Genomic DNA, 27,418 nt, shown 5'->3' with positions numbered 1-27,418 from the left:
TCAAGAAACATGGCCAAAGAGATAAACCTAAAATGGTGTTTCTGTTTTGGAACTTTTTTCCTGCAGGACATCTCTGTTGCAGCTTGATTTTATAGAATTCACCTTTTTGTTTTTATTTAATTGTTTGTTTAGGTGGGCTAACTTCTTTTAAATTTAGCTGATTTGGGAATGGGGATAATTTAACACTGGTTTGTTGGTGCTAGGGTTTGTTTGCCTTTTAAAAAAAATAAAGTGCATCAGTGGTGGTTCCTTCTTAACCTGATTTTGTTCTACCAAAGGCATACAACCTGAACCCCTTGAAGACGACTAGGATAAAGGCAGAATAAATCACTGGGAAAACAACAAAGAAGTCATTTCCTCTCTTTCCACACAAGTTTTCCTTTGGATACAGCAGCAGCACCCGCAGAGAACATGAAAACTGAATGAAAATTTGAGACCTGTTTTGCTCCACACCCAAATGGCCCTCCATATAAAATTACAAGCCAAACAGATCCAAAGTCCTAATGAAGATTTCAAATCGAGGACTTCATCACAGTCAGGGCATCAAAAGGAGCTACTCCAGCCGACAAGACCCCCTTGCTGAGTTCAGCAGCCATCGGGGCCTCTCATCCATCAGCACTGGCTCACTAATTACCTTTAAGACCAGCCCAGGTGTCTCTTGCAAGGCCCAAGAAGCCAGCCAGACCACTTCACAGTCCCCCCACCACCGCCTCGCTCTATAAATCTTAGCCCCACAGCCCATTCACTAACATAATGGTTCCAGGCTGCCCTCCAGGGTCAAGCTGTATGGGGGGTAGAAACCCAGTTCATTAGCATGATTTAAAGAATCATTATGAGGTGTAATGGAAGGAAGGGCAGATTAGCCATCATTGCACTCCCCCCACAAATAGGAACGACTCCAGCCACTTAGCAACCAAGAACCTGAGAAGAGTTGGGCAATCTGATTCTCCCTTGCCCTTTTCACCCCCGAATGTCAAATCCCCCTTAGCCAAACACTCAGACTGTCTTCGCCCGCGTCCCAAAGTGTTGCCAGGCACCCAATGCACCATAAAATAGGATGTGGAACGAATTCTTAGTTACTTATTTAATCAATTATATTGCTGCCCATCTCACATAGGAGACGCTGGCTTGAAATAAACATAGATCAAAGCTAAATAAAATACATACCGTCCAAAAAACTTCCAAACACACAGTAATCAGTATCATAAAAATTGCCATTAACATAGTCAGGTGACATCTTAAATTGATGTAATCCCCCCACCCCATTCTCCAACACCTCAATGATATGATCCAATCCAAAGCCTGAAACATGATGCAATTAGCTTAGGAGAGCAGAGTAGCCAATACAGGTAGTCCTTGACTTATGACCACAATTGAGCCCAAATTTTTTGTTGCTATAAGTGAGACATTTGTTAAATAAATTTTGCCCATTTTACAACCTTTCTAGCCACAGTTGTTAAGTGAATCACTGCAGTTGTTAAGTTAGTAACATGGTTATTAAGTGAATCTGGCTTCTCCACTGATTTTGCTTGTCAGAAGAATGATCGATGACCCCAGGAGACTGCAACTGTCACAAATATGAGTCAATTGCCAAGTGTCTGAATTTTGATCATGTGACAATAGGAATGCCCAAACGTTTTATGTGTGAAACTGATCACGTCCCTTTTTCAGTGTCACTGTAACTTCAAACAGTCACTAAACAAATTGTTGTAAGTCAAGGATTATCTACCGTATATATAGTTATCATTACCACAAGGTCTCCTGATTTTGAAATTACAGGAACCTTTGAAAACTGTCTTTTAACCCGTTCAGAAGGGAAAACTGAATCTCATATAGCTTCTATTAACTCAGCAATAACTGTTTCAGGCTATTCTTAATGGCATAAAAATATTACAAGGATTAAAATTGCTTTTCCTAATTTTATGTCTTCCAGATGCATTGGGACTACAAATCCCAGAATTTCCAGGCAGTTGCAGTTCCCACATATCTGGAGGTTTCTGGTTGGAAAGTGTTGATTTAAACTTAGGACAAGCCAAATAATAAGTCTTCTCTTCTCTGTGTGAAGGAAACTAACATTCTACTCTACTAATTATGCAAATTTAATTTGAATGTATTTAATTAGCCTACATTATTTTCCCTCTCCAGAACTAAAAGAAGATTCATGGCTAACATCAGCTCACATCTCCTTGGTAATATGTAGTATAAAGAAGCTATGATAATGACATCTAGACGTGGTCTTTCTTTTCTCATTGATTAAGCCCTTCTGATTTAATTTGCAAGACCTTTCAGTAAGTATTTGTTTTTGCAGCTCGCACATTAGTGTCCTGCATGTTGCAGTTTCATCTTCTAGTACATATTTAGAGTATGAATTTATTTATGTGCTCATTGCTTTATATCACAAGAGGAATCCTGATATGATTCTTGCCATCTAACCCACAGAGGCTCCCTTGTATCTAAATATCTGAAAATCAGAAAGAGAAGTATGGTAGAATCCAAAATCCAAGATGATTTGGAAAGTAGGGTTATTATCCACATCCTCCATAACATACATTTCATCTTATGCCATATTTAAATATCAATTATAGTTTAGAAAGAAAGAGACCAGCTAATGCTCTGATTCTGCCTAAAACAGCTTTGAAAAGTCTCCCTTCACTTATCTATACAAATTCCCAGAGTGTGCAAAAGTTCAGACTAGTGTTTTACGTGTTCCTATTTGGAAATGCTAGGACTGAGCAGGAGATATTTTGAATATAAATTACAGGTAGTCCTCCATTTATGACCACAACCGAGCCTAAAATATCTGTTGCTAAGTGAGATATTTGTTAAGTGAATTTTGCCCCACTTTACGACTTTTCTTACCACAGATGTTAAGTGAATCACTGCAGTTGTTAGTACGTTAGTAATTCGGTTGTTAAGTGAGTCTAGTTTACCCATTGACTTTGCTTGTCAGAAGGTCACAAAAGGTGATGACATCACACACACACACACACACACACACACCCAGGACACTGCAACTGTCATAAATATGAATCAGTTGCTCAGCTTCTTAATTTTGATCATGTGAGCCTAGAAATGCTGCGGCAGTCATTAAGTGTGAAAAACACTCATAAACCACTTCTTTCAGTGCCATTGCAACTTCGAATGGTCAGTAAATGAATTGCTGTAAGTCGAGGGCTACCTGTATTTATCCAACAACAATAAATTTGCAGTGTAAGATAGTGACTGACGTAAGTCACCCAGTAAGTTTCTCTGGCTGGCAGTAGACTTGCATCAAGATCTTCCCAGTCTTAAATCTGAACCCTTATCCTTAGAAATGGCTTTCCTGATCCGGATTCTGTAATTATGCAGTAAAAGAAAAAGAGCAATCAGGATTCAGCCTGAATTAACCATTGGGCTAAAAGGGCTATACACACAGATCAGCCCTGGCCCAGATTCCAAATTGCTTTTTAAAAAAGAAAAGAACTTTTTAGCCTTCATAACATCCAAGACAGCATGTATTGTTTTGCTGAATACTTTTGTGTAAAGCGTCCCTTCTTCCCTTCCTATGACCGGACTGGCACAGCATGTTAAGCCATGGGTAGGGTTAATAAGCCAAAATGACTGGGGGAAAGGAATGTAGGTCTTGTGATCTTTTCTTTAGTGTCTTCCTTCTTCTGTCCCTGTTTCTTTCATCTTTTTTTTTCTGCCTAGCAAAGATGTCATGGAGAAAAGAAGGGAATACCGTAGCGAACGCTCCTAAAGTTATTCAACCAAAGACATTCTGCAGCTATTTCTATTTTTCCTTCCTTTGTTATTGTTATTATTTTTACTGGAAAGAGATGGTGTGGTGGAAGGGTTATGAACTTAAATGATCGATGGTGCCTGAATCCCTGTAAAACTCAACAGAGCTGGTCTGTATAGTGGTTGAGATGCCGGGCTGGTCCTAGGGAGATTTTATTTATTTGTTTGTTTATCAAATTTAGAGAGTGCCCATCACATAAGTGACTCTGTGAAGTGCGCAATTAAAAACATAAAACCATCAAAACCACATAGGTATTGTATACCAATAGGAGGCAATTCAAAAAGGAGTAGGATAATTAAAGTTTAAAAAGCAGAAGGAAAACTTTTAAGACACTAACTAACCCCAAGGTTGCAGCTCCTCTGCAAGTCCCAAGCAAGCAGGTCTTCAGGTCTTCAGCCCCAGGAGAGTGAGACTCTGCCTCACCATCAGCCTTAAGTCTCTTCAAGCCCACAAGAGATCTAAGTCCCGCCCACTTTGAATTCCATTGACTTTTATCTGCCGCCAATTGGCTTTGCCCATTAGTAGTTCAGATTTTTGTACAATAAATGCAATAAACCTGCATTCATTTGAACCACCTCGGCTTCTGATTCCCTGCGCTTGACAGGAATATTCCAAAGAGCGGGGGGGGGGAGGGGAAGAGCAGAGAAGGCTCACATCCTGGACCCTGCCAGTTGAAATTCTTTAAGTCCTCACTGAATCATGGAGTGGGTGACTTTGAGCTTGATGTTCCCTCTCAACCCAACTTACTTCACAGAGTTTTGGTTATGGGGCAAAATCAGATCATATTTCATGCATATTAAATATTTTTTTAAATTCCATTTATATCCCGCCCTTCTCCGAAGACTCAAGGCGGCTTACAAGCTTAGCAGTAGCCTTCATTCTATGTATATGCCTGCTTATTAGGGCTTTCATACACACCCCAGCGGCATTATTACAAAGTCAGCTTATTGCCCCCAACAATCTGGGTCCTCATTTTACATACCTCGGAAGGATGGAAGGCTGAGTCAACCTTGAGCCTGGTGGGATGCGAACCTGCACTAATTGCAGGCAGCTGGTGTTACTTAAGGAGGCATTAGCCCACTGCTCCACCAAGGCTCTAATATGCCTAATAAAATACCATAAATACTGGTTAAATCACAAGGAACCCCCCCCCCCTCCTTATCTGAAAATGCATTTCATTTTGTTGAATGTAAAATTTTACCAAGAGAGTAAAGTGAAAATATTCCATTATTTTCAAATGATTTAACACTGTAAATATGGATATTCACCTACATACTGACCTAGGTATTAGTGGGTAAGAAATATCCATGCAGATCTGTCTGAGATTATTCCATGTAGAAAGGACAGTTTATTCATGTAACGGATACCTCTTAGCCAAAAAGCCTCAAGACTTTTTTTAAAATATAATTTTTATTAAATGAAAAATTTACATAAGATTAAAAAAACCCTTAGAAATATCAATAGAAAAGTAGGGGGGGAAAGAAATAGGAAAGAATAAAAGTCAACAATAACAAAAGAAAAAGAGAAAAAGATATCTAAAGAAGTGATTTCTGTTCCTCTCTGCAGCAGTTACCAACATAGCAATTACCATCTCCACCCTCCCAAATTACATATTAAAGTTCCCTTCTTCCCATAAACAACCTTTTTCAATCAATAAATCTCAACAATTCATTTTTATCCTAGTTCAGCGAAAATTTCATATGAGGCTTCCCTTCGTTTATAAAAGTAATTGTTGTTGCTTCCTTAATCAAACTGAAAGTGAGCTCAGCCATTTCTGCATGCTCTGCCATCTTCACAATCCATTCCTCCATCATAGGTATTTCTACATATTCTTCCCAAGAAGTCTCAGTTTTTAGGCAATCCTGTGGAAGAGATCAACAACTGGCAGCCCCAAAACAGCTCTGCCTTCCCTTCCAGTGTGGTTCACTAGGGGACAGTCCAGAGCAGACATGTCAAACTCGCAACATCATGTGACATCGTTCAACGTATCGGGATTGTTTTGCCATTGCTGGCAATGGGGTGAGCACAGCTTCCGCATGATGCATCCGGCCCGCAGGCCGGCAGTTTGACACCCCTGGTCCAGAGCATCCATTTATTGTCAATGCAGAAACAGTTCAGTTCTTCCTCTTTTAAGAGCTGTTGAAATAGTGAGGGGTCCTTGGTGCTCTCTGAGCTTGGTTGGTTTCTTGGAGATGTTTCATTATCCAAATTAGGTAACATCATCAGTTCCTATATAGGGAGTGGGGTTTGCTCTCAAATATCCTCTGTTGTTGGGCTAGTATCAGCCAATGCCCTCCTTCCCGAAATAGTCTTTAATAAAATTCCATACTGACTAGGATCCTGAAACATTTGGCATTCTGATCATGTCTGTCTTTTCAATTGCAATTGCATGCCTCTAATAAGAACAGGTAGAATGGATTCTCAAAAATGAAGGCAAACATACGTGTCCCAGGATAACATTGCAGGATTCAGTATAGAATCACATGGAGGATTCTACATGGTAGAATCTTCAGAGAACCATTCCCCTTTTTCCCAAAAGCAAGGTCCAAGAGCAGTGCCCCCCCCCGGTGGGGCTACTACTGCCATGGGCCAGCAAAACCAAGAACTAAAAAAGGCCATTCAAGAGAGTCAACAAGTTTAGGCATTGCTCATGTGAAAGTTGCTTTATATACAGTGAGGCTTGTGCAGGCAAACAGGTACTACTCAACTTACAACCACAATTGGGATCAGAATTTTGATTGCTAAAGCAAGGAGGTAGTTAAGCAAGCCATCACATGACTGGACCTGAGTTGATGACCATTTTTACCATAGTGTGTCCTTGTCAGAAACTGACCGGAAGGCTGCAGATCACATCACGTGATTGCAGGACTCTGCAACCATCAAAAATACGAGCCGGTTGCTAGGATCCCAAGTCACAATGATGTGACTGCTGGAGTTGTGCAATGGTTGCATCTTCAAGAAGAGGTCATAAATCACCTTTTTTCAGCACCATTGTAACTCCAAACCATCTTTAAATGAATGCTCATAAATCCAGAACTACCTGTACTCTTTGGGGCTTTGTTCCCTGCTTTGCCCATATAAGCCAGCTGCAGACTTATCCAAACAGTGTAGGGTAATTTTGTGTGATGTTTCCACTTTGCCAAGGCATATAACAATCACCCGAGATATGACTTCTTGTTTCGCCTGCAGAAGCCCACAGCGGGGAACATTTCGGAACCTCTGTGGTAGAGAGATTAAAATCAAATCATGAAGCATAATTTCTTTTATTTATTTTTGCTAACCATAAAATCAATGGGATCAGTTTATAAGGGTATACATCTTATTCATGGACAGTCATACATATTCATTTATCATTTCACAGGGTCCTGCAGAGTTTGAGAACTTTTGAGTCCAGGATCCCCAGCATGCAATGGCCTTTCCCTGCCAACCAGAGGTCAAAGGAAATGATGGAGCAAAGCTTCATTCTTGCTCTAAGGAAACCCTCCTTGGTTAAGAGATATTAGTTGCTCTGGGTTTGCAAGGCCCAAAATAAGGCTCACAAGGGCAACAAACAGGGTTTTCCCAAGTTCTTTGTGGTGCTTCCATTTGTTTGGGGAGGTGGGGGGAATGTCAATCCAGGGTGGTCTGTGCAGCTTGTGCACACAACGTAACAGACACATACGTAATTGCACAAACATGGCAAACTATTGAGCTGGAGAACAAGAAGCCTATGCTGTACAAGAAAAGGACACCCACCTGTGTAGGGGCTCTAAAAAAAATGGCTTCCAGAAAGAGCCAAGATCAGAGATGGCTATTAGGCCCTGAGATTTCAGCTATTTGTTTACTCCTCACCCCACCCACTCCTTTTCTTTCCCAGTCTTTAATCTTCTGCAACCTATCCCCTCCAACCTTTTGAAAATGAAATAAACCAGAGTAAATCAATGTCGCCCCTAACAAAGGGCACTTCTCTCCACCGCACGTCTTATTTAATCAGAAGAAAAGTGACACCAGGAGCAACAGCAGATAGCATCTCGGGCAAACCATTCAGCTGCCAATAGGCAAAAGATTAATGCCCAGGCTTTTATTTTTAAAAGCCTGCAAATATCTCCTTCTTCGGTGAAGAAAAGAAAGGGGTGGTGTGGGGGGAAGGTTTCCCAGTCAAACATGCATGAAGACCCACTATTTCCTGCCTTAATTAAAATGTTTTGGGTTTGCTGGGGTGGGGTAGGGTAGGGAAAGAAAAAAATGAAAGAAAGCTGGCCTCCAGCTTTTCTGGCTGGTAGACACATCTGGAATGTTAAGAGTGTGCCATTGTGGACACCCTTGGAAAAAATTGGGGGGGGGGAGGAGCAGTCCATTCCTAAAATGAGGAACAAATCTCTGATTTACCAAAGGGCCACCATGTCTAACTAAGAAATTTCCTTTTAACTCTACTTAACTTTTTGTTTCTGGGCACATTTCCAAACAAATCAATTCAACTGCATATTTCCTAGGAATATTTATGGGGCACATTTGGGGCCCAAAGGCATTCTCTGAAATACAAGAAGAGAGTTGTTGGAAGCTGGCCCTTAATTTGCAGCATGCAACCTCCTCCGTTTAAAGAAAGCCTTGTTTTTTATGGTGCCAAAGTCTAAGGCAGGTGTCTGCAGAAATACAGGTACCACGAGTACCACTCTTGGAATCTCAGCATTATTGCTTACATAAGATGATGGGTAAATAAGGCTCAGCATGTTTGCCAGATCCAGTGAATAGCTAGCCATCCTTCCCTCTTAAAGCTGAAATCGAGATTTATTTATTTTTTTAAAAAAATGTCCATGCCATTCTTCAAAACCAAGACATTTGACGGGTTCACATGAAAACTATCTTTAAACTTAAAATTACTTACACCCTCTTTTTTATAACATCTACTCCTTCTTATGTAACAACATAGTACATAATAGTAAGAATAATGTACTCTACATATTGCAAATATAAATTAACAAGATAACCATTATGAAGTTTTTGTCATTTCAACTCAACATGGCACGTGAGGATTTTTACCTATTTATTTACAAAGAGAGAGATTTTCCCATGTTATGGAGCCATACCAAAAGTGAGAAAGTTCAGAGTCTACAGACACTATATGTAATAAAAAATAATCAACCCAGATTAGAATAGCCAGCATGTTTTTATATCAAAAAGCACCAGTTTTGTCCTCAAAACTGAGCTCGAAGTTTTGTGCAGAAATTTCAACACAGAGTTATAACAAACCTCAGGGTTGAAATGAGGAGTCCCTGGTAGTCTCTGAGCTTCGTTGTTTTCTTGCAGATGTTTCATTATCCAAATTAGGTAATAGTAAGGAGTGGACTTTTCTCTCGGTTGAGCAAACCCCACTCCATTTTAGCACTGATGATATTACCTAATTTGGATAATGAAATGTCTGCAAGAAAGCAATCAAGCTCAGAGAGCACCAAGGACCCGTAAAACAAACCTGTGTATAGTGTTGTTTGGTTTTTAGAAGTAGTTCCATCCCAAACTCTTAGGGATATTGGCAGCTACCTGGTGCCAAATCAGATGACTACAAACTGTCATGTTTTCTATTTTGTAACAGCAGGGCTCCAAGCAAAGGCCTCAACCTCTGCTACCTGATCCTTTTAAACTGGAGAAGTCAGGGATTGAACTCTGCCTGCAGTCCTTCTACTCCACCACTAAGCAACAACCTTATAGGTTTTTCCATATTTTCCACTTAGCGAGCAGTACTGATTTCATAGGCATATATATGAACCAAGTTCTTCGAATACAAATCTGATGAGAATAGGGGTACTGGTATAATCATGAGGAAATCAGACCCAAAAGCAACACAGAAGATCCCCTTGCATCTGTTCTGGTTCTCTAAACCACAAACAAAACATTTTCTGCCTACCATCCAGCTGTTGGCTGCAATCATGAGGACTAGAAAACACGGGAGCTTTCTCTTTTTGAGAGAAGGGGAAAAAAACAGTCTGAGAATGTTCAGTTCATCCAAGTAGATGTTATTCTTGTTCTGCCTAATACAGAATAATCACATCCAATACAGGATTCCAGGCCTCTTTGCCAGTAACCTTTCCCCTTTCTCATCCGGTGCTGTTTTCTTATGCTGCATCTCATTTCTGCAAGACATCCATTAAAAAAAAAACAAACACAGATTATTTCAGTTCCTTGGCCTCTTCCACTCAGATGGTGACTGTGTCCAGGTTGCTTTAATTTATGCTCCTTTCCGTGTGTTTTTTTTTTCAACAGAGCTCAGTAATTTATACCATGTACACCTCCTGCTGGCTTGCAGCACAACACATAAAGGAGGCCTCTTTGCAGGCAGCTGGCATAAATGCTGCTTTGCAGAGAAAGCTTGTTCCACGCAGCATTGCCGGAACATCCCCTCAGTGTTTTACATCTTTGGGTAACTCAATGCACATACGCAAATTCTATTCCCCAGCAATCTCTCTTTGTGCCTGTGTTTTTGGGAGCTGTAGATTTCTTCCAGATGAATCCGAGACAGGCATTCAGGACAGTGAGTCAGAAACAGGAATCCCAGATACTAACATTGTTCACCTTCACGCTTTTTGCACAAGGAACTCATGTGACAGGAATTTCTAACCCATTTGTCTCTGTTCTCTCACTGTCAAGAATGAGTGTTTTTTTTAAAAAAACAAAACAAGAGTATCTTTTTCCCACCCGCTCTCTGTAATTAAACAATCTTTTAACATAAAAGTCCTTCCATCAAGGAGAAAAAAAAACTTATATGCACATATTGGCGGACATTCCTTTGTGCGTTTTTTAAAAATAGTTCTCTAGCTAATTCTATTCCTTTGTGTCTCTAATAACAAAACTGTAAACAAAAGCCATGTAAACTTCAGAGGAAATCCTGTTACTCAAGAGAGTAGTTAGTGTTGTGATTTACACCAGTGTCCCCTACCATGGTGGCCTTCCTAAAGACCAATTGAGCATTTCTCTTGGTGACTGAGAGTTGAAGTCCCAACCAATCTGAAATTTATGGGGAAACAATGAACTAATGGTAAAACATCATGAAAAATTGGGAAGGATTTTACATGCATGTAAAACACAAATATGATAATATAATGTAATTACACACATAGACATATACTGTCAGGTGCAAGAAATCAGGAACCAAGGTGGTTCAAATGACTACATGTTTATTACATGCTAACACTCTCTACAAGAATCTGAACTTCTAACGGTCAAAGCAAAATGGTGGTAGATAAGAGTTAACAGAATACAAGATGGGCTGGACTTAGAACTCCTGTGGGCGTGAAAGGACTCGAAACCAATGACGCATTTATCCCCTCACTTGAGCTCAGTCTCATCATCTCCTACATAGATACAGGCACACACAAATACACAGACACACAGACACACACACACACACACACACAGTATCATGTACTATATGTAAAATTGAAGCATAATATGCAAGCGAAAAAATCAGTTTTAAAATTAAATTTCTTGCATTTTCAAGGCATTACTTCAAGAAGGCTGTTATGTCACTGATATGGCAGTTGGAACACTTGTTTCATGTATAGAATATCTCCGGCTTTATACCTAGTACAAAACTGGGAGTTTTGAAGGTGTGTACCAGTGCATCCTTGTACTTACTTTTTAAAAGCCTAGAAGAAAATAGGTTGCTGAGAGAAAGAAAAATAGTAGTTAAAACATAAGAAATGTGTTTTTTGCTTCAGGAACCTGCAGAATTTTGCATGTGAAACAAGAGTTCTAACTACAATAGTGTACTACTAAAATAACACTGTAACTCAGGTTGAAAAAGATTTTCTTGAAAACACTTTTGAAATTCCTTTTTCTTCAAAGTAGCCAATGAACTGGTGGGACTAGTTTATAAAGAAATAAAATGTGCCAGCCAAAACAGAACCAAGTGCTTGCGGTAACATAAGGAGAAAACTTTAAAACTGCAGCAGAAAAATTCATCTGGGGGTAAGTAGGCACTATAAATAAACCTATAATCTATATTTTACCTCAAGGAGTAATCTTTAAAAAATTGGTATTACTGTGTTCTTTTTTTAAAGTGGGAATTTCATCTAAAATATCTAACCTCCTGATTCTATAATTTACTCTTAGAGAGCCTTTGAGTGGTACTCAGTGTATGAAGTCACCCCATCTTGGACCAGAGGGGTGTCGGAAGGAAGGGAGGGATGGAGGGAGGGATGGAGGAAAGAAGGAAGGAAGGAAGGAAGGAAGGAAGGAAGGAAGGAAGGAAGGAAGGAAGGAAGGAAGGAAGGAAGGAAAGTTAAGACTTGGAAGCAATATATCTAAATTCCATGTTCGTGTCCATGTTGAACATTAATTCAACCTGGGAAATGCTCACAGTGATTTGCTAATAAAAAAATAAATGTAATGTTGACAGAAACACTGCATCCAAATCATGGAACATAATTGTTCCACTTGATTACCTACAAATTTGGCTCTATCTGAAGCAACTATGGTCATATCTGGAAGTCACATGTTACGAAGAGTATTGATAGATTAGAGCATAACCAGAGAGCAGATAAAAGAGGGGTCTGGAAAATGCGTTCTGAAAGTGACAATTTAAAGGAGTGAAAATATTTAGTTAGAATGAAAGAAAAGTTGAAGCCATGTTAATTGACCTCATCTATCAGATGTTCTCAGAAAGCAGAACTAGAATTAATGAGTGGAAATTGCAAATACAGTATGGGGATTTCAGCTAAATATTAGTGAAAGGCTATAATTGCTAAAAGCTAGTCTGATAAAGAAGCAGATGGTTCTAGGAATAATGAATTTCATTGGTCATGTCTGTAATGAGTAGTGGGTTGGACTAAGTGATCACTAAGTTCCCTTGCCAATTTGAAAATTCTATAACTTGTAGAAATGGCTAAAAATAAATAGGAAACTTATATTGCTATGACATATCTTCAGACTGAAAGAGGCCAGTTCTTGGGTTTTCCCAATATATCACTGATATCTGTTTATCCTCTTAGGATTGGTAGCCATTCTATGAGGGAGACAAATTCACGAAGAGAAGGGTGAGGGGTGACATGATAGCAGTGTTCCAATATCTCAGGGGCTGCCACAAAGAAGAGGGAGTCAAGCTATTCTCCAAAGCACCTGAAAGCAGGACAAGAAGCATCGGATGGAAACTAGTCAAGGAGAGAAGCAACCTAGAACTAAGGAGAAACTTCCTGACAGTTAGAACAATTAACCAGTGGAACAACCTGCCTCCAGAAGTGGTGAATGCTCCAACACTGGAAGTTTTTAAGAAGAGACTGGACAGCCATTTGCCTGAAATGGTATAGGGTTTCCTGCCTGAGCAGGAGGTTGGACTAGATGACCTCCAAGGTCCCTTCCAACTTATTATTATTATATGATGCTCTACAGATCAATGGACTACCAAGTCAGTAAAAAAAATGCTCATTCTGCTTCTTCTTCTCATGCAGTTTTTAGACATATGACCTGAGGGGGGGCAGTGAAGGGGAGAAAAAATAGCATCTATTATGGAAGGAAGCCAACATCCTAACTGCCTATATAACTAAATGAATTGTTGGAAAGGAACTGACTCGATCAAGACAATATTTATGGCTCTCATAAATAGCCTTTTCATATGCAGACCATCCGAATTTGCTTCCATGCTGATTTCCGTTGATCTCTACGTGACACCTGATACTACAGAATATCAACATCTGGACACGGGGCTGTCTTTTTCAGTAGGAATCTCTGAATCTGCCTTGCTCACCTCCAGTTACCAAATGAAACTGTCAGTTCAGATTCCACAAATATATATGTACACGCGGCACGGCTTCCTTCTCCCTGACTCTATGAATCTTCTTCCTTTCAGAGGTTTTTGATTAATTGACTGATTGATTGATTATGTGCCATGATGTTGGTGTCAGCTCTTAGCCACCATGTAGATTTCTTCCCCCAAAATCTGTCCCTGATCTATTCTGTCAGGTCTTCCGATGGTTGCAACTATTACCACTGTAAATCCATTCAAATTATGCTCTGTTGTGAGCCATTTTAACGTACCTTTTTAATTAAAGGGGGGGGAGGAGGCAGAACCCTGCTTACAACATTTAATAGGGATGCGTTAAGTTAGCATCAGACTTTTTTTTCCCTATGTCACCACATTATACAGTAGTTCACGTTATTTAATATGGATATGCAGTTGCACAGAAAAGCAACTGATACATGATAGCTGGGAGTCATCCATTCACAGATATAGCACCGAATAAGCAGCCATCACTGTTCAGGATTGATATCTGGGAGCTGTGCTCAAGTAAAGAAAAGTTAACAGCTTCAAAGTATCTAGGACTGGTAAAATGATCAAAGTGTAATCTGGAAAGTCCGAAGTTTAGGAGTAGATGATCCACCCAATTTATTTCACATTTACCATGAGAACATGAAAATTACCTTGTGCTTCAGCAGTATCTCTTTGGTCTGGGATGCACATGACTGAATGTTTGTTTGTTTTTCCATAAAATAAACTCTCTCCCTAGAATACCAATATAAGCATTTCAGTTTGAGTTCTTCTGTCTGTATGGAGAGGTGTCATTTGCTTGGAGGACTATTAAGTTACATGAGCCCTCCCAGAAGACAATTTCTCTATGTTTCTATTTTCCTTGTTTCAAAGATAATGAATCTCAGCATGGCTCCCGAGAAGTACAGTCATAGACGGATGAGACTGCCTTTGTATACATTCATAAGATGATCTGCTTTTCCATAGACTTTCTTTTCTCCTTAGGATATCCTACTTCCACCTTTTATTATCCAACCATCTGACTGACAAAAGGTCAAATTTAGTTTGTTTAAAACTCCTTTTGTTCAACTGATTTATTTGTGCTTCAATATTTTCCAGCCTAACAACACCTGCCTGAAACTTCTCAAATAACTCAGGGTTAAATTATGAATCTCCTAGCAAAAATACGTAACTTGCCACTCAAATCAGGTTCAGTGGAAAGTAGCCAATGCTACCCAGGCTTTAGAAAATCTGGAAAATTATAGGCTAGTCCACAGGTCTGCAACCCGCGGCTCCGGAGCCACATGCCGTCTCCTGTGGCTCCCAGTCCTCTGCCATGTGTAGTCCCCCCAAAAAAAAGTGGGACTAAAAAAGTTCAACCGATCAATTCAAATATGCAGGGTAGGTGCATATCTCGCCTTGGCTCCACTCTTCAGTCAAACCCTGTTCTGCGCATGCGCGCACGTACGTGCATGTGCACACATTTTTTGCGGCTCCCAGTTTTTCCTTTCCTGAGGGAACCGGTTCCGAGTGGCTCTTTCACTGTTTCAGGTTGCTGACCCCTGGGCTAGTCATTCTAATGCCTCTTTTGATCAAATTTGTAGAAATCAAAGGGAAAAAAATAACTAAATTCACCGAGGAATAAGTCTTGCTGAAAGAAACTCAGCACAAAGAGCCAGATTGGCCTAGTGCAGGGGTAGGCAACCTCGGCTCTTTTATGACTCATGGACTTCAACTCCCAGAATTCCTGAGCCAGCATGGCTGGCTCAGGAATTCTGGGAGTTGAAGTCCATGAGTCATAAAAGAGCCGAGGTTGCCTACCCTGGGCCTAGTGGTTAAGGCACCAGGCTGAAAAGTGGGAGATCGTGAGTTCAGGTCCCCCCTTAGACATGAAAGCCAGCTGGGTGACTTTGGGCCAGTCACGCTCTCTCCACCCAACCCACCACACAAGGTTGTTGTTTAGGGGGAAAACAGGAGGAGGAGGAAAGTGTGTTGGGTATGTTCATATGTAAAAATAATAAAAGGTGAGATACAAACAAACAAATAAATAAATAAAGGTGAACCATGCTTTACTTACCTTCTCAAATTGTCCAAGAACATCAAAAGGCACAGAGATGGAAGTGATTTACTGAAGGGGCAGATTATATACTTTCTACTTCTCTGAAATATTGTCTAATTGCCCTTATATGACAATGTGGTGCTGAGAAAGCTTATATATTCCATCGCGCACTCTGTCCATGAATTCTCCTCCTCTATGCAAGAGATACCAAAGGGTAAAAGGCAGAGAAAAATCTCTATGCACCAATATCATGGGTCTCAAACCAGGCAGTAAAGTCAAGTCTTAGGGCACAGCCTTACACCGGGGCCTGAAGAAAAAAAAAAGAGGCATTCAGGGTCCATACACAAAAAGATATTGGAGAAGAAGGGGTGTCCGTTGTTTCGGGAATGTGTCAGCACTTCAAGGTAGTCCACACCAGAGGACTAAAACCAAGAAAACTAATGCTACTTTGTATTTCAAGGTTATGGTAACCGAACCTTGCAAGTCTGAAGATGCTTCCCCCTGCCTTGCCTTTATGTCCCAAAGGAGTCTAGGACAATTCGCCGTGGCCAACTAGCCACAGCAAAATCACCGCAGGACAAGAGTTACACTAATACCTAGGAAATGGTAGAAGAGAATCATTTCAAACAAAGATTGCCAAAGGAGGGACAAAATGAAATGTGAATGGCAAAAAAATAAAATAATGTTTAAATTATTTTAAATAATTAAATTGAATTGTTGAATTGTCCTGCCCTGAGTTGTCCCGCAGCAAGCAGGCCGTGGTGAGCTGTCCCACGGTGAGCTCACTGCGATGAGTCGGCCTCAGAGAGTTGGCATTGGCAACTTGTCCCATTCCATTTCAGAGTACTAGGGAGGGTCAGATCTGAGATGCTTTCTCCACCCACACCCACACCCCCACCCCACCCCACACCCCCATTCTTTCTTTGGGCTCAGTCATCTTGCCTGGACTTCTTCCTGTGTCTCAAAGTTATTCGGAATGAGAAGGCAGAGAATCTGGAAGGCAGGGGTCCCCAAACCCCGGTCTGTGAATCAGTACTGGGCCGCAGCATGCCAGCAACCAGTCCACATAAACAAGCAAAATCCCATCCATGGGATGCAGGCAGCACACAAAACCACGCTCCCTCCAGTCCATGGAAAATCCTCTCTCCACGTAACTGGTCCCTGGTGCCCCAAAGGTTGGGGACCTCTGCACTAAGACATAAACCAGAGGCAGCTGGTTTACATATAGATATATATGTAAAAGAAACAACACACCCGCCCCCCAGCTGTATTCACATTCATGCCCTTTTCACTTTCACATACACAGCACATACAGTCCACATACTGTACCTGTACTACATTAACCTGTTTTCTGATTTTGCTCTGTATATTGAGGCACATACTAACCAAAAGGCTGGATTTCTATAACATGCTAAGCCACTCAGCTAAAACCTATGGTTAATATTTATCAAAACTAGCAAGTGTGAGTGCATCTACAGTTCTAGGTCTCTAACTAACCCAGTTAAGCCTATTATAAAATCTTTGCTTGGCTGGTGCTTTATAAAAAGCTTTTTTATATAGTCTGTTCTAAGCATTACCTAATTAACTAGCGTGATTAGTAGAGGATAGAATTAATCGAGCCTTTTATCATATGGAGAATCCCAGGGAAATATGTTCTTGGTTTAAGGAATTGCATACAAGAATTGTGTGAGTACCAGTATGCAACAGCTCAAATCAAAAGCATCTTTTTTCTGGGTGAGTCTCCGGCATGATTTTACCTTTGAACCCAGCACCGTTCAGCTGAAGTATGCAGCATAATTTAAGATTGAACTTACTAGTGAAAATTATTGTAAGATATGCAAGCTTCTTTACAAGGAATCCTCCTCAGCCTGGCTTTAGTCATCCTGTGCCCTAATAAGGGCATCCAATAGATTGGGTCACAGATATTTCATCTGTATCTGTGCCCTAGCCAGCTTTTCAGCCTCCCTGGCTATTGAAGATGAAGAAGATATGTCAGCGTCTTTCTATATCTATTGCTCATGCCATCAGTTTCTGTCTACGTTCTTATAAAGTAGACAACAGCTTCCCTGTCCCCAAACTACTGCGTGTTCATGGCATCTGGGCCAGGATATCTATCTTATTTGGTTTTTGCTTTTAAACACAACTCTAGTCTTTACACAAGCTCGTTCATCCTTCTGATGTTTGTGGGCTTAAAAGACATAGAATGGTTATCTAATCCTATCCTTTCCACTAAAGAGGCTCATTCATGCTTTGGTCTATTGCACACACCTCAGCTGAGAGAATTTGGACCATAATTAAGACAGGTACGCATAAAGGCACCAGCCAAGCAAAGAGTTCCCAGGTAAGTCAAGCAAGCATGCCAAGCGACGTTCTATAAAATAGGCAAAATGAATTGAGATAATGGCAAGGTAAGCACCTTTTCCAAAATTGGATGTTCGTTGTTCAGAATAAAGTTCTTTAATCTGCACGGAATGATTGTGCATTACCACCCCACCCCCCTTCCTGGTTCTGATACTCTCTTTTTTTCTCCATGGCATGACTTGGGAGGCTCTCCTCACTTGATTACTTTGTCACCTAATGACAATATTAGTCATTCCATATGAAGAATAGTTTCATTGCAAATTTGCTCAAGTTTTAAAAATGCAAGCAGACTGCAAGCAGGAGCTCCAGGTTAATATAGGGTCCCCTTGAGGAAGCATGGAAGTTGTGGTGGATGGTGGTGATGTTTTTAATTTCCTGCACAGAGCATGACTTTGGGGGAGCAGGGGGGAAACAGGAGAAAGTTGGAATTACAGAAAGCAGCGGAATATATTGGAGAATAAAGCAACATGAAGGAAAATGTCACCCCAGAGATGGCAATGCAGTTGGGGATCTGCTGTAGAGAAGCATTAACTAGCCCTGAGACCAGATGTTGCCACAGGAGTACAAATCAACAATGTCATGTATGCAGATGCACTCTGCTGTGATTTTGAATTAAAAGCCAGTGACAGTAACAAGATAAATACAGGTCCTGATAAACACAGGTCCTTCCCCCTTCCCCCTTCCCTTCAGGAGATCCCAGGCACACAGCCAAATAAGTGAGCAATTATCGACTGTCATCCATTCAGGGGAATCACGTAAGCAAAAATACCTGTTCCAAGCAAGGTGCTAAAGCCAAGTTCTGATGCTAATCCTGCTTGGCAGAGGATCCACAAAGGAACACAAAGTAGATAATTAAAGGACAGGAAAGACGGATAGCCAAAATCAAAGGGGCTGCATTGGAGACATTAAGCCACTAGAGTCCTTCCCATCTTTTGAACTACAGGTAGTCCTAAATTATGACAACAATTGGGACCAGCACTTCCATCACTAAGTGAGGTGATCATTAAGTGAGTCACGCCCAATTTTATGATATTTTTGGCCACAGTCGTTAAGCAAATCACCAGGGTTGTTAAGTGAATCACCCAATCATTAAGCAAATCCATCTTCCCCCACTGACTTTGCTTGTCAGAAGCCAGCTGGGAAAGTCACAAGTAGTGATGATGTGATGCTTGGAGCTTGCAACTTGCAATCATTGCAGATATATGCCAGTCGCCAAGCGCCCAAATTATGATCATGTGACCACACAGAGGCGGCAATGATTGTAGTCCCTTTTTCCAGCACTGTTGGGGGCAATATGCTCACAACTATAAACTGCTTAGAGCACAGGTGTCAAACTCAAGCACATCGCGTAATGTGTCATGTCGCGACATTTTTTGCCTTTGTGGAGCTGGGGTGGGCGTGGCCTGTGCATGATGCATCCACCCGTGGGCCGCCATTTTGACACCCCTGGCTTAGAGAGTGCTGTAAAGCACTATGAAGCGGTATATGTCTAAGTGCTGTTGCTATTATAACAGCTTTGAACAGTTGCTAAGCAAATGGTGGTAACTAATCTGTCAAAGATCATTAATTCCATGAATAATGGCCAGACCATGGATAGTTCTTCAAAGCAGTCTCCAAATCTGACAGGCAAAAAAGATTATAATATTGGGTTTACTAAATTGGCCTATAATCCTCTCCTTGCTGGACTACAAAGATGCACTACAGTATGTTAATTATCCATAAATTCCATTATGTCTCTGGGCCCATCAGTTGTGACTAGGCATACAAAAGGTTGGTTTGGACCACACTGATTAAAAAAAAATAGCTCAATTTGTCTTAGATTCAAGCCTCCCCAGTACACACAGGTGAAACTCGAAAAATTAGAATATCGTGCAAAAGTTCATTTATTTCAGTAATGCAACTAAAAAGGGGAAACTAATATATGTAAAGGTAAAGGTTCCCCCGCACATGCATGCTAGTCGTTTCCAACTCTAGGGGCCGGTGCTCATCTCCGTTTCAAAGCCGAAGAGCCAGCGCTTGTCCGAGGAGTCTCTGTGGTCATGTGGCTGGCCTTGGTGGAGCAGTGGGCTAATACCTCCTTAAGTAACACCAGCTGCCTGCAATTAGTGCAGGTTCGCATCCCACCAGGCTCAAGGTTGACTCAGCCTTCCATCCTTCCGAGGTAGGTAAAATGAGGACCCAGATTGTTGGGGGCAATAAGCTGACTTTGTAATAATGCCGCTTGGCGGGGGCCGAAAGCCCTAATAAGCAGGCATACACATAGAATGAAGGCTATTGCTAAGCACATTGGTTTGTGCTTAAATTGTAAGCCGCCCTGAGTCTTCGGAGAAGGGCGGGATATAAATGGGATTAAAATAAAATAAATAAAATACATGACTAGATGCCAAAGGCGCACAGAACGCTGTTACCTTCCCACCATAGTGGTCCCTATTTTTCTACTTGCATTTATACGTGCTTTCGAACTGCTAGGTTGGCAGAAGCTGGGACAAGTAACAGGCGCTCACTCTGTTATGCGGCACTCGGGATTCGACCCGCCAAACTGCCACACTGAGTGATTTAAAAAAAATAGCTCAATTTGTCTTAGATTCAAGCCTTCCCAGTACATACAGGTACATATTTGACTTGAGTTCTGAATCTTGATTCAGAAATCTGCGTCTTGTCACCTCCTATTAACTCTAACTAGAAATAAACAATACAATGACATCTTTCCCATTAAGCACTGTAATTGGGGAATCCAGTAAAATCACTCATTGTGATTAGAAGCTAGAGCTGACAGTCACAAAACTCCCCCTGTTTAAACATTGCTTGGCTTCATTTCTCCTTCTACCTGCAGTCTTTCTTACATGGAAATCCTGGGAAGAAAAGTGTGACTTTTTGCAGAAACCCTGCCTGTATCTTTGCGCTCTACCAAATTTTTGGAGCTTTACAAGGGTTCAGATGAAGGCTGATTTCAAAGGGGCAACACTTTGATTCAGACGATCCCTGGATTTTTCCAATTCAGACCATTTTAATTCAAGATACCTCCAGTTCCGATGCCAACCTCTCCTTATAACTGTTCTTATAAACTAGATGCTGGATGTTACTTACAATGGGTTTATCTAAGTCCTGTTTGCAAAATCTACATGCTTTCCAAGAAGCAAGTTAACACAGCTTCTCAATCACCCAGAGTTACCTGTTTGAAATGGGCAGCCATTGAAATAAATAATAAATAAATAAATAAATAACCCTCTGCATCTTTGAGGGGATGTGTACGATAATGTAGAATCTGAGAAGAAATAATGGAAATACAAATCCATAAATGGGTTCACACGAACCATCTCCTCTCTGGAAACAGGCCCTGAGGAAAGGAATTCTTCTGGTTCCAGCAGAAGAATATATATATATCCAAGCTAAATCAGCCACTCAAGCAGCTTATACATTGTCAGCCTCTGGAAACGGTTTCATTTGAAAAGCAACATAGTTTCTAAGTATGTAGTCTAATGTAAGTCATGAGAAACCTGTGGCCTTCTGGGTATTAGCTAAACTATAATTTCCAACCTTTGGGCCGGAAAGGGTAGAAGTGGATGTCCAGGCAATGCTGGAAAGTGACATTCCTTTTCAAATAAGTGTGTGTTTTTTAATTATTATTTTTAAAAAGGATGGGGGGGAAAAGCCACAAATGCGTCATGGGTGGGACATTATGGGTAGGGCATCCGGACATTCTCTGGATCTGAGAGTGCCTTCAATCTTTAATCCCTTCATCAGCAAGAGTGCTTTTGACCTTCAACCACTTACATAAGTGGTTCCTTAGCAGATCTAACTGTCAGTAGCAACACTGGGAAGAGCGCCGAAGAGAGCATGGTCTGAGGAAACTGTCATTCTTACTTGTCACACTACTATAGCTGCCATTGTCAGCACTACACTGGAGACACTGCAGCAAATTTACAGGGTAGCTGTATATATCCTGCCAGCCACTTCCTAACTTTGCTGTGAAGTAAATGTTGGTGTCTAATGTCCTCTCCAAGGCCTCTGTGCAGCAAAGGGGGCTGCAAGGGGAGAGGGCCAGAGCTGATGTCTTTCCCTTCTTTACACAGTTTGCAACTAAAACTCTGTGATTCTACAGTACAGTAATTGCAGAATTTGCCGTTAGCCGTCACCTAGCCAGATTCTGCACGGAGACGTCCACAGCCCTCCCGAGCCCTCTCAAAGATATCCTTTTCCAAATGCTGGTGCTTATGATATCCCCTTCCTATGCAAACACCCATTCTCCCCCAACCCTGTGGCCTTCTGGAATATCAGCAGCTGTGGGGGGCAGAAGATTTGTAGCAAAAATACAGTGCAGTCCCTGACGTGGACTCCATGCTAGGCAAGCAAAGGAAAGAGCTAATTATCACAATGAAAGGGCCAATGCAAGGAAACCAGGATACGAACTGTCAAGAGATGCAAAGCAAGGCAGCTTCATTCAGTTAAAAGACAAGCCATTTTATTAAAGGATCCTGCAAGGGCAAAGCTGGTCCAAGGACTGCTGTGCCATAATGGTTTGTTCTGAACTCCCCTCTTCGGGCACAAGTCTCCCACTTCGTTTCCATCATGTTCCTCGCTTTTAGCCCACCGCCTGAAACCCAACCTAGTGGATCAGGCCAATAATCAATGCAGGCTAATATTTTGTCTCCCAAAGTGGTCAGATAGGATGCTGATGCTATCATTGTATGTTAGATTCTCAGTCCCCCCCCATTCTAAGGCACCATGGCTGACCTTTACATGGATCCAAATGACTTCTGCCCAACCTTTTAGCATTTACAGATCCCTCTCAACTTCTACCAAGAAGGATTCTACTAAACCAAATCTTCTGAAATAGAATGGTTCAAAAACTGTGGAGCTCTCTGCTTTTCAAAGAGTGTAGCAAATTAGTTTTTGCACATGTTCATATGTACCCCTCCCCCCAAAATCCCCCAAATTCTATTTTCCCAGGTCATCCCTAAGCATCTTTCCTTCAGAGTCCTCTGTTCTCAGCAGTTCTTACTTTTCAGAAAGTATGCAGAGAACTGCAGCTTTCTTGGTAGGCTAAGAACCAACACTATATTGTATTGGATAGAGCAGGGGCCTTCAAACCTGGCCCTTTTATGACTTGTGGACTTCAACTCCCAAAATTCCTCAGCCAGGGGGCCTGGCTGAGGAATTCTGGGAGTTGAAGTCCACAAGTCATAAAAGGGCCAAGTTTGAAAACCCCTGGGATAGAGTCTCATAAGGTAAAGGTAAAGGTTCCCCCGCACATGCGTGCTAGTCATTTCCGACTCTAGGGGCCAGTGCTCATCTCTGTTTCAAAGCTGAAGAGCCAGCGATTATCCGAGGACGTCTCTGTGGTCATGTGGCCGGGATGACTAGATGCCAAAGGCGCATGGAACGCTGTTACCTTCCCACCGTAGTGGTCCCTATTTTTCTACTTGCATTTTTACGTGCTTTCGAACTGCTAGGTTGGCAGAAGCTGGGACGAGTAACAGGTGCTCACTCTGCTACGCGGCACTCAGGATTTGACCCGCCAAACTGCCAATCTTCTGATTGACAAGCTCAGCGTCCTAACCCACTGAGCCACCACGTCCCTCTAGAGTCTCATACTAGTGTCCATATATCAGCTCAAGCTCAGCACTCACTGGTTGACCTTGAGGTAGTCATTCTCTCTTATCTTAACCAGACCTGCCTCTCATGCCTAGGCCACCATTCAGGGGGTTTCAAAAGAGGATAAATAAAGCTACTATTAATCTGATCAAACTCCTGTGGATGTGTTCCCAAAACCAGAGGTATAGTTTGCAGAAAATAAGTTTAAGAAAAGTTAAAATAAAATTCTGTCCATGGCTAATGCTGCAGAGGAAGTAGCTTTTCCCTGAGTTCTGGGACTTTTTGTTCTTTAAAATGAAATCTTTTTCTAAGGAATTTTAATTATTTGAATTTTCTATATTTCTTAGGACCATAAAATGTGAGGAGGAAGATAGAGAAGTGTATTTTACATCAGCAGTGATGTCACAGGCATTATCCTATAGTATTTGTGATGCTTACCCAATGACTTCCACCGGGCATTTACTAATGCAAAAGGCATAGCCATTAGGAAAAGAAGGAAAATTGCATCTAAAGAACAACATATTACATCCTGACTGCTGGGAACATATGCTTTCCCAATAACAGCTGTCCTAGCTGAGATTTTAATTCCCTAAACACAATAATAACAGCCTGTTTATTGCACAGCAAATGGCCTTTTGCAACCAGCATGGTTTTATGTAATTTTATAACGGCACTGCACTTTAAAGGAATAATTTGGAAACCCACACAAAATCTGATGTTTCAGAACTGCTGCTCATTGAGCAAATGAATAGATTGTTGTTAATGTTTTGAATTAATTCTCAGATTTTATTCATGAGAATTTCTAGGGGTTAAGGTGGCAAAGACAGGCTCCAAAATGTACTGGCAATCAGGAATCTGAAGTCTGAGATAGACTTAAAATAATTCCCATACAACTGGTTAAAATATTAATAGCCAGATCACACCACAGAATCATACTTCAGTGTTGGTTACAGATGTTAGCCATTAATGTTATTGAGTTTCTCTACTTAGCTAGGACTGGAATCTAAAGCCCAACTCAGCTATACTTAACATGGCCGCACCAATTTTAAGGATGCAAGACCCCAAAGTTAGCTTTTGCTCTCTCAAACATAGTGCAGGAGCTGAATAGGGTTCAAATTGCGTTTGAAGAAGGGATGGCCTTCATTCTGCCTGCTTAGATGTAGAAATTGTGCAAAACAAGGACTTGGTTAATTTATTCTGATCACAGGATTCAAAATTCCTGCTCCACTTTTACAGGACTCTGGTTTCTTTCGCTGCAGAGTATAGATTTATGACGTAGTGGGCTTTACACTCACAACTCAGTAATTTAATTAAATTTAACATTTCAATGCTCAAGGTATGGCCACAACTGAGCCCAAAATTTCTGTCACTAAGCAAGGCAGTTGTTAGGGGAGTTTTTGTCCCATTTTATGGCCTTTTTTGCCACCGTTGTTAAGCAAACCATTGCAGCTGTCAAGTGAACCATGCGGTCATTAAGCAAGTCTGACCTCCCCCACTGACTTTCCTTGTTGGAAGCTTGACAGGGAAGGTTACAAATGGCGATCACGTGACCCCGGCCAGGGACAAGGCAATGGTCACAAATAGGTGCCAGTTGCCAAGCACCCAAATTTGATCACATGACTGGGGGGATGTTGCAATAGTCGTGAGTGTGAAAACTGGTTATAAGTCACTTTTTTTTCAATCTCACTGTAACTTCAAATAGCCACTAAACATTTGGTTGTAAGTCAAGGACTCTCTGCGTCCCCCTGCAAGAATAAAAGCTCCTAAATGTCCTCTGTCTCCCATACTCGGGACTGGACGGATCGGCCGCTGGGTTTCTCCGAGCCCCAACAAGTTGCGTGACTTGTGTACTTCTAACCTGGGAAGAAAGACGCTTCTTGGTCAGGGAATTCAACCTTTGGGGGAGAGGATTTTGGGGCATCCAACAAAGGCAAGCCAGGTGAGTTCCAAAAGCCAGATGTTTAAATGTCCTTAAAATCCATTTCGGTGACTTCCAAAAGATGCCTTAAAAGGTATAAAGAAGACAACAGAATACTTATTTTCTTTGCCCACTGATAGAGGCTGCGGGATGAAGGATCTCAATGGAACCAGAGAGATGATCACTTTAACCTACTTGCTTCCAGAAGCTGTGAATGCTCCAACCCTGGAAGTTTTTAAGAAGAGACTGAACAGCCATTTGTCTGAAATGATATAGGGCAGGGGTGTCAAACTACCGGCCCGCGGACCAATTGCATCATACGGAGGCTGCGCCCACCCCAGCTTTGGCAATGCAAAAAAAGTCACAATACGACAGGCACGTGATGCAGTGAGTTTGACACCCACGGTATAGGGTTTCCTGCCTGAGCAGGACCTCCAAGAAGCTCCCTTCCAATTATTATTATTATTATTATTATTATTATTATTATTATTATTATTATTATTATTATTATTATTATTATTATTATTATTATTATTATTATTATTATTATTACCATCCCATGTTCCAGATACTGACGTCAGTGAGAAAGTGGGAAATAAATTTCTCCCTCCTTCGTGGCAGGGTATCAAAGAAGGACATGTCAGGAAGATGAAAGAAACACAAAGAAACAATGACATAGTTTGCTGACTGAGCTTTTTTCTGTATTTTACCAAGCTTTGGGGGATTGAATATTCCAAAGAAATTCTTTCCCCTCCAGGCTTTCTCCATCTCATTTCATGCCAAGAGCTGTATGAGCCTCTGAACCTGGCCATTCTTTCTCCAGATCAGATATCTTGTACGAAGCCTGACCATTCTTCCCAAGTGGGCCTAACTTTGGGACTATCACCTCCAGTTGTTCTCTAAAACCTGAAACAAGCAAACACTGCCTTTCCCCCCCCCCCCCACAGATGCCAACTCTCCTCTGCCTCAAAAGAAAAACCAAACCCTCCAGCAGCAGGTAAGGCGCAGTGGAGAGGGATCTTTTCTGGCTGACCCAGGGTGGATGCAAGCCATCCATCAGGGCAGAAATGGCATGGATGAGGGATCCGGGACCCGCAATGCTTTTACATGAGCTTACGATTCAGAAAGGCTACCCATTGAGGGACAGAAGCTACCTTTGCAGATGTAACCCTTTGTCTTTCGTACAGGGCCTGCCCCATAATGCAGCAGCAAGTTCTCGCAGTCTTTATGACAGCAGTCCCATCCTTCTTCATGCGCTGTTCCCTTCTAGAGAAAGGCAAGGCAAGGCCAAAAGTACCAGGTAACCAAGTAGGGGATGAATGACACAGGCCCTTGGAGCGGCGTTAGGGGCACATAGGTAATTTCTCCTTGGTCCGGGGGTGTGGGGTGTGTGTGCGTTGTGTATACCAGTCCTTTCCCAAAGGCCTTGCCCGTGCCTGTATCCCCGTTCCTTATAGCCTGGTGACGGGCCCTGTAAATCGCCACAACTGGACTTACACTTGGGAGAATTATTAGAATGAGAATTAAGAGGAGGATTGCGCGACGCCAGTGGCTCTTGGAGAAGTCGGGCAAGAGAGGAATCCCTATCTCGGGGGACCTTCTTCTCTGTGGCGTGCAGAAGGAAGGACCCGCGCCCGCTGGCGTCCACGGTGCAAGCCGGAGAACGGCGCATTTCTGAGGATGCGGAAGGAGGCAGCGGGAGGGGGGGGCCGCCCCCCCCCGCGTGAAGAAGAGAGGGACGCCGTGCGTGCCGCGCTTCTCTCCGCGGCTGAACGCCAGGCTTCTGCAGTCTGTGTGCAGCGCCGGGTGCTGGTGCGTCCGAGCGAGAGACTGGCACCGCACTTGGGTCGCTAATTGGGGAGGAGGACAGCTTGTGACCCATAAAGATGACCCCCCCCCGGGGCGGCGGCAGGGGGGGGAGGAGTGGCTGAAAACTTGATGGAGGGGGAGGGAGAGTAACAGGCGCAAGTGAAGCCTCGAACAAGCCCT

General features: G+C 41.9%; 1 protein-coding gene across 7 annotated transcripts in view; it reads right to left on the bottom strand.

Annotated features, from left to right (window-relative positions):
- The window catches only part of TNS1 (tensin 1), a 402,998-nt gene that overhangs the window by 331,295 nt on the left and 44,285 nt on the right, over positions 1-27,418 (bottom strand). Inside the window, exon 1 of one of the 7 annotated variants that reach the window (XM_083349843.1) lies at positions 6,822-6,969. The exons of the other annotated variants lie outside the window; for them this stretch is intronic. The gene's annotated coding sequence lies outside the window, so the exon portion shown is untranslated. Of the gene's footprint in view, positions 1-6,821; positions 6,970-27,418 lie in introns of those variants that run through there. 7 annotated transcript variants of the gene reach the window in all.

Source organism: Vipera ursinii, assembly GCF_947247035.1.
Source record: "Vipera ursinii genome assembly, chromosome: 1".
Classification (NCBI taxonomy): Eukaryota; Metazoa; Chordata; class Lepidosauria; order Squamata; family Viperidae; genus Vipera; species Vipera ursinii.
This window is presented reverse-complemented; position numbering and strand designations above follow the sequence as displayed.